Source organism: Mirounga angustirostris, unplaced genomic scaffold (genome assembly GCF_029215605.1).
Source record: "Mirounga angustirostris isolate CCGP_5_RB_7025 unplaced genomic scaffold, mMirAng1.0.hap1 SCAF_1, whole genome shotgun sequence".
NCBI classification, from domain to species: domain Eukaryota; kingdom Metazoa; phylum Chordata; class Mammalia; order Carnivora; family Phocidae; genus Mirounga; species Mirounga angustirostris.
The window spans coordinates 144,851,594-144,866,068 of NW_026991709.1; the positions used below are offsets into that span (position 1 = coordinate 144,851,594).

Genomic DNA, 14,475 nt, shown 5'->3' on the forward strand with positions numbered 1-14,475 from the left:
TCTTTCTCAAAATGCCTTATTGTACTGAACTCACCCTTCTTGTGATGATGTGAGGTGATAAAATGCCTGACCGATGAGATAAAGGGAGGTGAATGATGTGGGCATTGTGACCTAGCTTTAGGCTGCTATTGATCTTATGACTACTCGGCAGAACACAGGGTCATCCGCTTCTGCCCTGTGGTTGACTGTGGGTAACTTGGCACAACTGTGGACGGGCGGGGGGTGGGGGATACTACAGTACTCATTTGGGGGAGCCAGAGTCAGCTGAGGGAGGGGTCACCTGAGGAGCCAGGCAGGCTGAAAGTCTGAGCCCTGAGTATGACCAGTGTGGTGCAGGAGCCTTCCACCAAGGCTGATGTTGTCTGGCCCGTTCTCATGGTCCCCACTCTTTTCTTTCTTCCCAGTTTTTTCTTCTTTAAACAAATTTTCATCTTAAACACCTTTCCCATTCGTTTGATGTGTTTTGTGACACTAGGTTGGGCTGTTTGTGACTCCACTCATTGTAATGTTTGCAGCAAAAATAGCGGCGGCGGGGGAGTGGTAGTTTTGAAGAGGGGTGTGGAGGAAGGAATGTGGCATAGGAACAAGGTTACACATCCGGACGCTAAGGTGGGCCAGTCCCAGGGTGCTGGACACAGTGAGAGCTGCCGGTGAATCCATAGCACTGTTGTTCTGGTGTGTGTAGAGGGGGCTGTCATTTCCTGCTTAGGCCAGATCTGAAGGGAGGGGGGCTGAGTTCTCTTTTCTCTAAGAAGGGTGTCTGGATGGACCAAAAATTAGGAAGTGTTAGCGACTACCAACAACAACAAATTGTGCTGAGGAGTGTTGGTTTTGAGTAAGGCATTTTTTGGCTCGCGGTAAGACTGCTAATCAGCCAAATAGAGGGGACCAGCCCACCTCTTTGTCCTTAAAAGGTGGGCGGGGGTGAGACAGACCCTAATGGAGCACTGGAAGACATATGTTGAATCAAATAATGAGTTTGGTGGACAAAAATTGGGATCAGAAGCCTTCATCTGGTCCATGAGTTTGATGGACAAAGGTAATGGGGTCGAGAAGGCTCCATGTTGGTCCATGAGTTCGGTGGATAAGGTTCGTAGAGAAGAGCAAGCTCCATTTCACTGAAAGCTCCTCAGCTAGCCTCTTGCCTGTGGCCCTTAAGCCTGGTTGCAGGTGACAGTCACAGGACTTGTTGTTCCATAGCAGGGAACAAAGACCTAGAGAACAGCTTCTCTGTTGTGTCTCTCTTAAAGCCATCCTCACGGGATTCTCATGCCTTCTTCCTTCCTTGGGGAGGCCCCTGTGATTGCAGGCTCTTTGGAGCAGACCCCTTGGAAGTGAACTTGCCCTTGCAGTGTGGTCATATTGAGAGACTCTTTAGGGTTGTCCACCTGGGCCTCTTGTCTAACTCTTTCCCATTCTCCTCTTCCTCTTTTCTGGGGCCTGCATGGACATTTGATATTCTTTCATCTCCTTTCCCAGAAACATGTGCATAGCCAGGAGTTAACAACATTGGGGCAGGGCAGATGCCACTGAAGTGGTGCCACGGATGAGCACTCTATCCACGGGGCTCCGATTTTGACCACTGGTGTCTCATCTGCATCCTGAATAGGCTGACCTGTATGTCCTAGACTTCCCATAAAGTGTTGTCCTCGGTCTAATCGACAGACCTGTCAACCTGTTACCTTAAGAAATAATTGAAAAGGCTGTTCCCTTTGAGAACAACTTCCTTTCTTTGCTTTGAGTCTCTCCTGGGTCCACCACCACCAGAAAATGAGGAGAGATAATGGAAGGAAAGTGAGTTTCTCAGTGAATGTTGGTACTTGTGTCTTTAATGAATTTTTATAATCTTGTGGCCCCAATAGTTTAGTTTTCTTGGGTCTTCCTCTTTAGACTAGAGACTGTCACAGTTGTTGGCCCTATAGGAGGGGGTTTCTTTGTTGTTGTTAATAGGTCTATTTTTTGAACCTTACCATTGTTCTCTGTAAGGCACTAGGGACAGACGCCTGGCTGGCTCAGTTGGTTAAGCGTCTGCCTTTGGCTCAGGTCATGATCCCAGAGTCCCGGGATCGAGCCCTGCAGCGGGCCCCTTGCTTGGCAGGGAGCCTGCTTCTCCCTCTGTCCGCTGTTCCCTCTGCTTGTGCACTCCCTGCCCCCCCCCCGACAAATAAATAAATAAAATCTTTAAAAAAAATAAATGATGGACTAGGAATTCCATGCTATACATCATGTAAGTGTCATTAACTGTTTTTAAGGATCATGTGAAGGAACATGTTTTGACAAGAAGAAACTGACTGAGAGGTTGAACTAGTAATGTCCCACAGCTGTGAGCAGCAGAGCTGGGGCCGACCCAGGCCTGACGGGCCTCGTGTGCCCGAGACCCTGCAGAGTTGTTGCTTGTTAATAGATCTAGGGAAATCAGTGCCCACCGAGGTACCTCTTCACACCCAGTCGGATGGCAACAGTAGGAAAGACATGATATCAGGACAGAACAATATGAAGGACGTGAAGAAATCAGAGCCCTCATACGTTGCCAGTTGGCCAGTGGGGGTGTAAAAGGCAAATAGTCTGGCAGTTCCTCAAACAAACATGGAGTTGCTGTATGATCCAACAATTCTGCTCCTAGGTAGATACTGAAGAGAAGTGCAAACACTTCTCTTAAGTATATTGTGTGAAAACACACAAACACACAAAAACTTGTACACAGAAGTTCGTAGCAGCATTATTCATGAGAGCCAAAACGTGGAAACAACCCAAATGTCCTGATGAGGACTGGACTGATGAATGGATAAATAAAATGTGGTGTATTCATGGGATGGAATATTAGCAGAAAAAAGTATAAAGTACTGACACAGCCTGCAACATGGATGATCCTCGAATACATGCTGAGTGGAAGAAGCCAGAAACAAAAGACTACATATTCTTTTTTTTTTTTTAAGATTTTTGTTTATTTATTTGATAGAGAGCACAAGCAGGGGGAGCAGCAGGCAGAGGGAGAGGGAGAAGCAGACTCCCCACTGAGCAGGGAGCTCGATGCGGGGCTCGATCCCAGGACCCTGGGATCATGACTTAAGCCGAAGGCAGACGCTTAACGACTGAGCCACCCAGACGCCCCAAGAGACTACATGTTCTATGATTCCACTTAACATGGGATGTCCAGAACAGGCAAATTTCTAGAGACAGAAAGTCGATTAGTGGTTGCTCAGGGCTGGGGAGTTTGGGAGCAGTGGGGAGTGGCTGGTAAGATGTAGGTGGTTTCTTTTTGGATGATAAAAATGTTCTAAAATGGATTGTGGTGTTGGTTGCCCAACCCTGTGAATATACTAAAAACCACTGGATTGTATACTTTAAATGTGTGAATTGTATCTCAGTAAAGCTGCTAAAAGGAAATCTAGGGAAGAGTTCAGAGGGGGGTACTCTGCATGACACCACTGGGTGTGGGAGGGCCACAACATAGGAAACTCCCTGGCCATCCCCCCATATCCACTACTAGAGGAAGGGATGTCCCCCTGCAGACCTCACAGAATCTGAGCCCGGGGGGAGTGCCCTGAGGTCTGAAGGGGTCCAGATGGCCCTGTATGTGACCTCGCCAGCATTCCTCATCAGTTCAGCAGACATGAGTGCCACGTCCATCTTCATTTCTGCGGGAGCAGGGGGCTGTGACAGAGCCCTTGCCCTCAGGAAGTCTGTGGTTTCACTGAGGAGACAGACAAGTCCCAAAATTGGTCGGGGAGATAAAAAAAAGTCTGGTCACCTGCACTAGGAAGGAAGGAGAGAGGCTTGAAGGTGAAGGTCACATCTGAGTTGAACCTTGAGAGCTGAGTACAGGTTGTTGAGGTTGGGAGTGCACTCTTAGCTCTCAAAGGCCTTTGTTCAGTATGTTTAAGTTGGAGGTAAGGGATAGGTTGGGGGCTTTGGGGGGAAGAGAATACAGCAGGGCGTGAGGCAGTACTTGGGGCAGTACTGACATCTAGAAAGAGGCGTCATCTCATTTCCTGGGTATCTGCTATGTTCTTATGTGAGGCGTGTGGAATACAGAGGTTAACAAGACAGACCCTTTCTGCGTGTGCAGAAAAACGGGGGCTGTGACATTTGCAGAACCATATGGAAGGAAAATCAGAGTGTAGTTTCCACAAGCCACAAAGATGGAAACTTAAACGTCCTCCCGAAGTTTCATTTATTTACTCAGCAAACATTTGAGCACCTGTTGTATGCTAGAATATGGTGGAAAGAAGAGTAAATAAGGCAGATCAGTCCCTGTGCTCCTTATACTCAAATAGGGAAAACAAACATTAATAAAATGATTATTAATCTGTAACTATAAACTGGGACAAAAGCTCGGAAAAAGAGGTGTTCAGTGTCATAGAGAATTAACTAGAGAGTCTGGCCTGTCTGGAAGGTAAGGAAGGGCTTCTCTAAGGAAGGGATATTTGAAGGAAGAGGGAACAGCATTTCCAGAAGATGGAAAAGCATAGACAATGACTCAGAGTCTGGAAGGAGTATTGCTGTGGTTGGAGGGGAGGAGACGGGTGGGAGTGGTTTGGGTGAGACTGGAGAAATGTGCAAGGGCCAGACTCTCAAGGCCTGCCAGATCATCTGGAGGGTATGGTCCTTCATCTAAGAATATCAGGGAAGCGTCCTGTCACCATCAACCCACCATTGAAGTGGTGGTTTTCAAACCAGGGCTGTACCGCCCCCTAGAGGTTATTTTGGAACTTTGTGGAAACTGTTTCCGTTGTCACAGGGATTAGGATTGTATTATATATACATTTTATTCATTTCAGGATAGTAATGAGGGCGTTGCCAATATTTAATATCCTAAAGAGATGTTTTATCTGAAATAAGATTCAAGGAGCCTACGCAGGCTGGGTGGAAGCTGAGTGGGTGTGTGAGTCCGCGGAGAGTACACTCAGTTTTCTGGCATGAGAGAGCATTCTAAATACCCTCCAGCAGGCCAAGGCGATTATGAGCTGCACTCTGGAAATTCAGAGCCCAGTTCCCAAATAGAATTGGACTGTGGCAGGGAGCCCAGCCTCTGGTATAGCTGTGAAGAGACTTATGCGTGGAGAATGACCCAGCATAACCCAGAGCGGTCCACCCTCTTTGTTCTGCTTTGCATCTGGGTAGCAGGGGAGCACCAGTTTGGTTCCCAAATGCAATCTGTACACCCCTGTCCTCTTTCCTGGAAGCCAGAGGGTTAAAGGCAGCAAAGAACCTCACTGCCAAGATCCTTGTACTCCCGGCCCAATCCTGATCTAACAACAAGAAACTACTTTCAATCAATAGCCAAACAAATAAAAATAATAAAACACAACCAAGTTATGGGCTTTATTCCTGATGACAGAAGTAATGCTTGCTCATTGTAGAAATTTGGGGAAACACAAAAAAGAAAGTAGACTCTCCCACTCTGTTTCCCAAGATTAGTCTTTAAAGTAAAATTTTATACCATTTCATAGTAGACATCTATAATTTGGGGGTGTTTTGTTTTGTTTTACATAGGAAATCAGCATGGGGGTGCCTGGGGGTCTCAGTGAGTTAAACATCTGCCTTCAGCTCGGGTCATGAGCTCAAGGTCCTGGGATCGAGTCCCGCATCGGGCTCCCTGCTCAGCAGGGAGCCTGCTTCTCCCTCTCCCTCTGCCTGCCGCTCCCCCTGCTTGTGCTCTCTGCTCTCTGTCAAATAAATAAATAAAATCTTAAAAAAAAAAAAGGAAAATTAGGATGATGTATACCTATTTTGTAAAATGCCTTTTTTTTTTTTTTTTTTGCTTAATATGCGATGAACGTTTTCTTGTGTCACTTCATGTTTGTCTGCAATTTGGTTTTGAACAGCATCATTGTAGCCAGTCGTGGCTGTACCACGGTCTGTGGGACCAGCCTCCTCCCCCTTACTTTGGCTCGAGGGCTTCCAGTTCTGCCAATGTACAAACAAGGCCATGGTGAACTTCCTTGTGGAGAAGTCCTGGTGTAAATAAATTTTGCAGAGAGAGAAATGAAGTGCTTCGTGCCCTTCGGAGAATGGTGACATTAAGCAATGATGTAAATGTTTTAATATCTAGAAATTAATGGGTGTCCCTTTATCATCCAGGATGATATTCAAGGAGACAAGTATGATGGTGATAATATTTTAAGTTGTAATAGTATTTTTGGTGTCTGATGGTTTGGGAAAGGAACAGTGCCATCGAGGGGCTAGAAGGTTCTGTAGTGCTTTTAAATGCACTTGCATTTAAGTAATGGCAAGAGCATCTGCATAAATTTGAGGAATGATAGTACCACAGCTTATTTATTCAGGCTGCAGAACATGTGCAATTCTTAACTACTGGCAAGAATTCCCCTCCAGGGCACCCCCACAAACCACCTGCCCCTAGATTGGAAACCAGTGGCCAGAGGAGAGGGTGCTGATGGGGGCCAGGGGGGAGCACAAGTGGGTGCGTGTGTGGTCCCCTGTGAGTCGGAAGAGAGTCCCCAGGTTTTCGGGCATTACAGCGGGTATTAAAGACCCTCCAGGGCAATCCTGGGCCTCACTTGGGGGACTCCCTGTGGGGGTCAGGGTGTGGAGGCAAATTCTGGGGTCAGGGAAGCGCTCCTCTGTGCTCCCTTCCTCCCAGGCCCTCGCCCTCCCACCGTGCTCCCAGCACTTCCTGCCCAGCGCCACTGGACCTCCATCTGTTTCCTCCTCCTGCCATCTGCCCCGGCGTGCTGCCCATGGAAGCCTCCCTCTGACCCGCCGCCTGCCACAGGCACGCCACTCTGTCACCGTTTGGCTCGGTGGCTCCCTCGCCCGCCGCTCACTCTCCTGGCATTCCTCACGGGGGCCTTTGGCGCAGAGCCCGGTACTGGCTGTGGGGGTGGGGGGAGGACAGGAGGACGGGGGGTGGGGGGGGGAACCTCTCCCCACCCCATCCCAGCTCCCCGGTGGCAATCGGGAACAGAGAAGCTGCTCCGCCTCCTGCAGAAGAAGCAGTTCACCTGGTCTGTGTTTTACTCAGCAATGATCGGGACCTGGCCCTTCCTTTTCCCCGGGGCAGCCATGCTCTTTTCCTCCGTCCTTCCTTCCTTCCGATAGCTAAAAGGATAGGTGGCTTGACAGAGAAGGCGAAATTGTCTGTAAAGCGGTTTCCATGTGTTACCCATGGAAAGGATCGCCGTGGAACTTAGGAGAGGTATCATCCTGAGTTTTAAAGATGGAGAAAACGCAGTTCCTTCAGAAGGGGATGGGAAGGCGGAAACAGAGGAGAAATGAATTAAATGCTTCCCAGTACAGAGTAAGTTGGAACCTTCTGGAAAGCATGGAGAATTACTAACTACCCTGTGACTGCAATGTAGTTTTACTCACTCTTCCTCATAGGTTTTCTTTATTCCCCTAAGAAGGCGACCGCAATGCTAGTGATTGTGAAGTCTTTTTTTTAACTTTTCCTCTCAAGTGATAAAAGTGGTACTTTAATAATAATAATAGTGTTGATCACTATTCACGTAGCAGCCTCTGGGCTAGGTGTTTTACATGTGTTACCTCGTTTAATCCCCATGATGAGTAGGTCCTATTGTCATCGGCATTTTACAGATGAGGAAACGGAGGCAGGGAGGTTCGGTAACTTGCCCAAAGTCACAGCCATGAAGAGTGAAGCTGGGTTTTGAACCAGCCAGTTCGCGTCCAGATCTTGAGCTCATAAAAGGACGATTTGGGGTCATTTCATTCTCGTTATCAATACACCATGAGTATTGTCCCGTGTCCTTAAACCTCGTTTGAAAACGACGTGAGGCGTGCACGCGAGGCCGTTGTTCGGCTGTACCATGACTGGTCGCGTTGGCTCCGCGTTGGTGGGCAGGCTGTGGCAGATCTGAAAGGAGGTGCTATGAGACGCGACAGCAGGTGCTACTGGTAATTTCACCCTTTGCCAGAGAAGAAATCAGCCAGGGTAGGGAAAACCCCTCACTGGGGTATTGAACAGTATGTGTGTAGTATTTTAGCGTATTTGCATGTCACCCGCAGGGCTGCTGGCAGGCTTAAGAGAAAACCATCACTCTTATTCTCGTTTGTAAGTCACAGGCTCCTCCCGGAAGGGTTGGGAACAGAGAGGGGGACTAAGGTGTGAGTATCTGATGTACCATGTCAGCCAGTTGTACATGCAGTGTCCCTTTGTTTAACCCTTTCAGTGACTCTATATTATTTATCTTCCCCTTCTTTTGGTTTCAATGGAGGCTGAGAGGTTTTGTAACTTGCCCAAGGTTCAAAATATTCATTAAATTCTGGAGCCAGCATTTGAACCCAGGTGTGGGCAAGGCCTAGCCTTTTGCCCCCATGGTGTGCCATCTCTCCATGCAGGGTGAGCAGGCTCCCAGGCTAGCCCACTGTGGCAGACACCCCCCAGGGTGACCCCCAGTGAGTCACAAGCTTGTGTGTGGGTGGGGCCTGGGACTTGCTTCTAACCGACAGAATACAGCAAAGGTGATGGGATGTCATTTCCGTGGTGATACCATGTCATATGCCAAGGTGAATGGATGTTGCAGATGTAATTACGGCCCCAGATCAGTTGGTTCTGAGTTAATCAAAAGGAGATCATCTCCAAGTGAGGCTGACTTAATCATGTGAAAGTCCTTAAAAGAGGTACTGGGTCCTTCCCAAAGAGGGAGATTCTCCTGCTGGCCCTGAGAAGTCAACTGCTTTGGGAGTGGGGCAAGGGCCTGGCAGAGACCCACATGGCAAGCACCTATGGGTTGTGTCTAGAAGCTGAGAGCAGCCCTCAGCTGACGGCCAGAAAAACAGAGACCTCCGTCCTAGAGCTGCAAGGAACTAAAGTCTGCCAACAACCATGAGACCTTGGAAGAGGACCCCAAGCCTCGGATAAAACCCCAGGCTGGCCAACATCTTGTCTGCAGCCTTGCGAGACTCAGAGCAGAGGACTCCCACCTGGGGCTCCTGACCAATGGAAGCTGCGACGGGATAAATAAATGTTGTTTTAAGCTACTTAGTTTGTGGTCATTTGTTAGACAGCCGTAGATAACTCCTGCACCCACAGAAGCCGCTCTTGCGGCTGCTCCTTGGCAATGGAAGATGGGACAACAGCAGTACCATCCTTACAATAATAATAACCATATGATTTTTCTATGGGCGATGGTCATACGTCATTGAATTCCTGTGCAGTACATCTGCTGAGCTCTTGCTCTGGGCATTGTGCTGTCTGCTTGCTCTGCAAGAACTCACTTTGTCATTACAGCATTTCTGGGCGGTGTCAGTATTCCCATTTCACAGATGGGGAAACACGCAGGGCCTTCTCTGCAGCCTTTAGGCTTGTAAGAACTACCTCCATCTCCCAGTGTTCTTCTTCTCCTCCATGGGCCCTTCCGGAGCCATTCTAAAAAATAAAAGTCCTGATCCAAACAGAAAGTATGACTGTGTAATTGCTCAAATTATGTTTACTTTTTAAAAATAGGTAACGTGATCAGGGTGCTGGGGTGGCTCAGTTGGTTAAGTGTCCAACTCATGATTTTGGCTCAGGTCATGATCTCATGGGCTGTGGGATTGAGCCCTGCATCAGGGTCTGCGCTCAGCTGGGAGTCTGCTTGAGATTCTCTCTCTGCCTCTGCCCCTCCCCCCCTTTTCTCTCTCTCAAATAAATAATCTTTAAAAAAAAACAGATAACATGATCAAGATTTTAAAAGTATAAAAAGTTCTCCAGTTTCCGCATTCCCTCCCTGGAGGCTACCGGTGATACCAGTTTCTTGTATATCCTTCAGGAATTATTTTGTGCTTCTGTGTGTGTGTGTGTGTGTCCCTGCACGCATGCATGCGCGTGTGCGTCTCCTTTCTCACCCCTGATGGGAGCATGCTTATACTCACTGTTCTGTACTTTCATTACTTAACTTTCCATCTTGGAGATAATTCCACATCCATCCAGAAAGTGTTATTCTCTGTAACAGCTGCATTTCCTTCCAGAGAATGGATTTACCATTGAACTAGTCCCCACTGACAGCACTTAGGTTATTTCCCATCTTTCGTTCTCTCAGGGCTGTGGCAGATACCTTTCTACATAACATAGTTTTACATGTATACAGGAATATCAGAAGGAGAAGTCCCTAAAAATAGAATTCCTGGACCAAACGTTGCCCGCTCTTGGAAATATTTCATCTATCCTGAAACTAAGATTTGCAAACATCACCTTGTGATCTTCTCCAACAGGGCTTCAGGGGTCTTCCACATCCACTGACATTGAGAAAGACTTAGTGTTCGGTGTTCGGAGTTCCATGTAACATTGAGATATTAAGAACTGGGAAAGTTTAGGTGACAAGAAAACTTGTGTGACCAGCAGTTTTCTTAGAATTTCCCAACATCCATCACAGGGGGTGTTGAAGTCAGCTTCCCTAGTAGTAGAGCTAGAGATGGGGTTCTTGTGCATTTGGTCAGTTCTGAGTGAGGGACACAGGCAGGGGCAGGAGAAGGAGCTCGATAGAGATGGGTTTTAGAAGTCTAAGCCTCAGCCTGATCTTTCAGGGATCTCTGGAAAGTGAGGTGCACCAGATTCTCCTGTTTTGAGGCAGTGGAGCTGGGCTTTTGTACCCTTCATTGACTACAGACCTGGGGGCGCGGGGAGAAGGAAACTCCCAGGAACCTCTGAGCCAGACAGCTGCAACTGTCCAAAGGGAAATCATTAGCGCAAGGTTGTACGTGGGCGGAGTTAGCCGCAGCGCCCCCTGCAGTACCTGGGAAGTGGTGCATGGGCCTGGTTCAAGGGAGCGCCATTGAGAAGCGCACCAATGGACTGCCTGCTTGTGTTCCTTCGGAGCCGTCTTTCTGATCTCTGCTGAGGCTCTAAGCTGATGCAGTCTGGGGACTTAACAAACCTGACTGCAGACTGCTTCCACCCGCAAAACTGGTTTATCAGTATTCTTGCCCCGTCACCCTCTGGATCTGCAATGCCAGGCTGCTCAGCCTTCCAGACCACCCAGGACTTTTGATGTTGCTTTTTTTTTTTTTTTTTTTAATTTGACAGAGAGACACAGCGAGAGAGGGAACACAAGCAGAGGGAGTGGGAGAGGGAGAAGCAGGCTTCCCGTGGAGCAGGGAGCCCGATTCGGGGCTCGATCCCAGGACCCTGGGATCATGACCTGAGCCAAAGGCAGACGCTTAACGACTGAGCCACCCAGGCGCCCCGATGTTGCATTTTGAGGTCCACTTAACCAGTCCTGTTATTTTTTTTTTTCATTTCCTATTTGAAACAAGAAGAGAGGAAAACAAATCAATGTGTACTGAATGAAAAGTAAGCTCAATAGGGAGCGACATTATTTCTGTACCCTTTTACAAGAGAATTACAAGCAATGTCATGGTAGTATAGATAACTTGACCCTATCTGTTTTAACTCCTTGGAAAAACTTAAGAACAGAACCACAGGAAATTCTCCTGGAGAAAAGCAGTTTGATTTCAGAGATGGGGCCTCATTGGCACGTACTGTTGTAAGTTTCATGTGGAAAAGGTAAGAGAGGCACCACTAACCCTTGTATTGAGGTGACACTGGGTTTACGAGGGTTCCGTAAATATCACCGTTACTGAGCAGTGCGTCCTGTTTATTGACCGCTGCCTAAGTCAGAGGAAAGAACTCTGCAGCATACCGTGCATCCCCTGGGTCTAATAGAGGTCTCCTTGCTGACCTACTCTCACCACTTATGGTGACATCAATCCCATATTTAGAGATGTGATTGCCACTTCAACATACAGTTGTGTTAGTGTGATTTAGGGACGAAAAATTGCTTTCCCAGTGTAGTGGATTGAATGACGGCCCCCAAAATATATGTCCGCATCCTTATCCCTGGAACCTGTGAACGTTACCTTATTTGGAACAAGGGGTTTTCAGATGTAATTAAGGGTCTTGAAATGATTATCTGAATTTCCTGGGAGGTCCCTAAGTCCAATGACAAGTAAGTTTTTATAAGAGACACACAAAGAAGAAGGTGATGGTGACTGCTGGTTTGAAACCCTCTCCTAGCTTCCCAGGTGTAATCTGAAACCAGCCACCCCCATACTGGGCGGGCAGGGGGAGCAGAGGAAGGAGGCACATTTAATAAGCAAAGGGAACTTACATATGAGGCTTGTCCTGGGCGGCAGCAAGATGAGTGGATTCTGCACCTGCCCACCAAACCTTAAAAGTTTACATCGAGGCCTTAACCGGGTTCAGTCACATATACCGTCCAGATGTTCTCAACACCACATCACCATCTGAAGGCTGTGTCCTCGGAGCAGCCTCTGGGAGTGGGAAAGGTAAGTGGAACCCATGTTCCAAGGACAGGGAGGGGGCAAGGACCTCCGAGTGCCTGGGTCCCGCTCGCAGGTCAACTGGCGGTCACATCTATTTGATGACCTTCTCCAACGGTGATGTGAAGATGTGGTGGAGATTGTGGTTATGTGGCCATGAGCCCAAGAACACCAGGAAAGCCACCGGAGGCTGGAAGAAGCAATGAATGGATTCTCTCTAGAATCACCAGGGAAAACTCAGTCCTGCTGACCTTGGGTTAAGCCCAGTGATACTGATTTCCACTTCTGACTTATAGACTTGTGAAAGAATAAATTTCTGTTATTCTAAGCCACCAACTTTATAGTAACTTTTTACAACAACCACAGGAAACTAGTACAACCAGTTCCAGACTTTCCATTGTGATCAGATTCTAAAAATCCTCGGCATCGTAGACTGTAGACATTGAATATTTTCTCCTTGTAGAAGCATTGCTCGTTTCTAGAACAGTGTTTCAGAGAAGAGATGGCCATCCTATGACACTCTGGATGACAATTACATCTCAATCTTCTTTATTTTGGTACATCTTTTTCCTTAATAGCTTATTCAAAAAAAGAAGCGGTCCTTGAAATTCTGCTGAGAAAAGCAGAACCATAAAGATAGAGCAAACATGAAGAGAACATCGGACAGTCATTCTCAGATGGCAGAGTAGAGACAAAAGATGAAGAGTACCTTCCAAAGAAGAGCTGCTTCTGGCTTTCTGCAGGCATCGAGTGAAGTGTCCCCAATTCCCCCAAACCATTAGATTGCCAAATAAATTTTATAGCATTCCAGTAGATTTTTAAAGATAGGATATTGCAGCCCAAAAATATGTCTTAAGGAGGTCACGTTAGCTCTGCTTGTGAAATAGTTGCAATTTTTTAAAAAAGGTTTGTAGGGGCTCAGTCATTAAGCATCTGCCTTCGGCTCAGGTCGTGATCCCGGGGTTCCTGGGATCGACTCCCGCATTGGGCTCCTTGCTCAGCAGGGAGTCTGCTTCTCCCTCTCCCTCTGCCCCTCCCCTTGCTTGTGTTCCCTCTCTCCCTCTCAGATAAAATAAAAATTTTTTAAATCTATAAAAATAAAAAAAATGTTGGGAGAAGTGCCCAATGACTTAAGTCTCTAAATTATAAATACTTTTGTACTTTTTATTTATAAATAATTCCAGATTTACAGAAACTTTACAGGAACAGTACAGAGAATTCTCCATATACCTTTCCCCCCAGGTTCTCAACCGTTAACCGTTTAACACACTTGTCTAATCATTTTCCATACACACACACACACACACACACACGTTATTTTTTCTTTCAATCAGTTGAGAGTAAGCTGCAGACATCATGCTCTTTTGTCCAGAAGTACTCTTTTATAAAAGTGTGCATTTCCTAAGTCCTACATAATTTCAGTACAGTTACCTAAACCAGGAAATTATTGACACCAGCCCTATTAGCTCCTCTACCAGCCTTATTCAGATTTCGCCAGTTGACCAATTAATGTCCCTTTTCTCCTCTAGGATCCCATCCTGGATCACGAGTTATATTCACTTGTCCTGTTTCCTCAATCTCCTTCAATCTGGAACAGTCCTTCTTGTCTTTCATGACCTTGACATTTCCGAAGAATCCAGGACAGAGCCACCCCATCATTGGATATTAAAGTTGGTTTGGAGGGCAGTATTTTGTAGCTACAGTTGATGCAAAAAGAAGAAGGGGAAGAAAACATGTTTGGATCATGGCACACATCTTATCTTGATTTTAGTGCTTTTGTTCTCACAACAGACCCTTTTGTAAACTTCCTATCTTAAGTTAATAGTTAATAGTTCACGTGGAGCTTAACTGCACGTCCTAGTCAAAAAAAGAACCAAAAACAAAAAAGAGACACTTAGCTCAAATGTCACATCCTTGGGACAATGGCTAAAATTAATTGAGGACTCATCACCTACCAATTCCTAGTCTATGAGTTTGACATGAATGTCCTCATTTAATCTTCCCGATAGCCCTATCATTTAGGTACTACTCTTTTTCATATTTCGTTGCAAGCATCTGAATTCACAGTAATTACACAGTCAGTTACCGGGGTACAGGGTTCAACGCAATGACAGGTATTTAGCTCATGCTCCCTCCTTCCCGGTGCGGGATGCTTCCTGATTGGTAGCTGTGTAGCCAGACATTTCCTGTCGTCTGTGTCGTCTGTGTCCGCGTCGCTCTGTCACTAGTTCTCAC

General features: G+C 46.9%; 2 protein-coding genes across 3 annotated transcripts in view; both read left to right on the forward strand.

Moving 5' to 3' along the window:
* Positions 1 to 14,475, forward strand: part of CMTM8 (CKLF like MARVEL transmembrane domain containing 8) — a 160,400-nt gene that overhangs the window by 121,333 nt on the left and 24,592 nt on the right. The window lies entirely within an intron of this gene.
* CMTM7 (CKLF like MARVEL transmembrane domain containing 7) overlaps positions 1 to 14,475 on the forward strand; it is a 51,943-nt gene that overhangs the window by 1,077 nt on the left and 36,391 nt on the right. The gene's annotated exons all lie outside the window — the stretch shown is intronic.